Below are 2,487 nucleotides of genomic sequence, written 5' to 3' on the forward strand. Positions count from 1 at the left end.
ACCTCTTTTCTCCCTCCTCCCTCCAGCTCTGTGCTCACACAGTACCAAAGAAATAAAGTTGAAATCATCAGCCACTAGAGGGAGTTCAGCAATGAAAACTACAGACAATAACAGAAACTGCTTTGTGTTTTATGGAGCACTGCACAGGAGACAGACTTTTTTGGTGGTGTTGTAAATGTTTAAGATCAGGAGACTCAAAGGCCTCAACATAACCAATAATCAGTAAATCGGGATATGGGAAATGCAATTATCTGTCTCCATTTGCACTTGCTTTGTGTAGACTAGGAGCCACTGTGATTCAGTTGATACATTCAACCATGTCCTTTATTCAGGGCCTGACCCTTCTTCCCTTACAGCCAATGGAAAGATTTCTATTGCCCTTGATTGCAGCCAAGTTTTGTGGACAATGGAGATTCAGGGAATTGAGCATTTTTCAGGACATGCTCAGGATCAAGCTCTATTACAGAAGAACACTGTTGCAGTTAAGTCTCCAGGACATACATTCAGGAGATCTGGATCCTATTTTCTGGTTCCTCCATGAATTTACCTATCTGTAGCTTACTTTTCCATCTATGACGGGAGAGGAGGGAAGGAAGGATTGCTTACTTCATAGGAGTGTTGTGAGTTTTGATCAATTTACACTTGTAAAGTTCATTGGCACCCTCAGATGGACAGCACAAAGTATTACCATAGCCCTGATCCCATAGCCTTTATACAAATGGTAAGACCCACTGCAGTCAACAGGACCGGTCATTTGACCAGTCAACTGGATCCTGTAAAAAATGTTACAATCTAGGCAACATTGATGTCATCAATGTCACTTCTTAAGTTTAGAATTAACCCCTTGAACCTCTGTTCCAAAATGGTTCCAGCTCTCCAAGAAATTGTAAAGGAGATATATATTTCAAGTCATGAAAAGGGCTATATAAATGCTGGGTATTTATTATTGTATTTATTACTCAAGCTCTGAGATCTTGAGCGGTTTCCTGTGGTAGGTAGAGAATAAAGAACTGGAATAAGCCCCAAGCTTACCTCTTAACCTGCTGTTAGCTCTTCTCTGTATAGCCACAGAAAGCAGCTTAGTCAACAGAATAGAGCAAGTTTTGTGCCTTTCAATGGTTCCTCCCCATAAATTGCCATGACAATGAGCTGGAATGCTTTCCATGTCATGGGCTATGTACAGAGTCTTCATCTAGCAGAGCTCAGAAAAGGACAATGGCACTTACTACATCTGTTTCTCACACACACTTACCACAAGTTCGTTTCTTTTTTTAGCATTGTTTAGATGAGATGACAATGGTACCCATTAAAGAGAGGATCTGAAAATACTGAGTTAAAGAAGAATTGTTCAGGGAATTACTAGGCAACGGTTGTCACTACCCTCATTGTCCCTAAATCACCTAAATAATGATCTGCATAATTTATTATTAATTATCTCTCTTCAGATGGCATTCAATCCAACCCCCTGATCATTTTTGTTGCCCATTTCTGAACCTTTTCCAATGCCAATATATCTTTTTTGAGATGAGGCAACCACATCTGTATGCCGTATTCAAGATATGGGCATAGCATGGAGAGGCAATAAGAGATTCTCCATCTTATTCTCTATCCCTTTTGTAATGATTCCTAACATCCTATTTGCTTTTTTGACTGCTGCTGCATATTGAGTGGATGTTTTCAGAGAACTAGCCATAATGACTCTAAGATCTTTCTGTGGAGTGGTTATAACTAAATTAGTCCCCATCATTTTGCATAGAGGAACCAGTTGAAAATAATGAGCAGAGAACTCCAAACAGTGGCAGTCAGAAGTGCGAGATTCTCAAGGTTGGAACACTAAATCCTTTCTCTATCCACTGAGCAGGCATAGAAAGGATGCAGCAGGGTACACTTTACCCACACTACACTGACTGTTCCTAAACTGTGTCCTAGACTTAACTTTCCATCTCCACAGTCCTATTAGTCCTTCGCTTCTTTGATGGAGGACACGGTGTCTTTTTGTGCTGTGGACCTCTATCTACTCAGAAGTTGACTGAGCCAGTCCAATTATTTCACATAGGTCATGGAACAGCTATGAGGTAGTATCTGCTATTGACCTGGGCTGGAACTGAATGGATGACCTGGAAGTGAAAAGCTTCAAAACTTATTAGCAAGTTGTGTTGTTGTTTTAAATCAACAAATTTAAATCATGCTGATTTACTACATTGGAAATAAACCAATTCACAAATGGCCCAGGTACATTTTTTCTGAAAAGAACCACCTTGGAGTATGCCCAGCCCTGTCCCACCAGCAGTTCAGCACCATGGCCAGATCACAAAGACTAAAATTTAAACAATAAACTATGAAGGGGAAATTAAAGGAGAGCAGTGGGAAGAAGGAGATGGAGTTATTAACTGGACCATTTCTGGACTCCTAAGCACAAAGTCTATCCTCTGGATTATGCTACCATAGACTGGAGTGGAATTAGCTGCAGGTAGGTACAAGCTGTTT

Source organism: Pelodiscus sinensis, chromosome 20 (assembly GCF_049634645.1).
Source record: "Pelodiscus sinensis isolate JC-2024 chromosome 20, ASM4963464v1, whole genome shotgun sequence".
Taxonomy (NCBI): Eukaryota; Metazoa; Chordata; order Testudines; family Trionychidae; genus Pelodiscus; species Pelodiscus sinensis.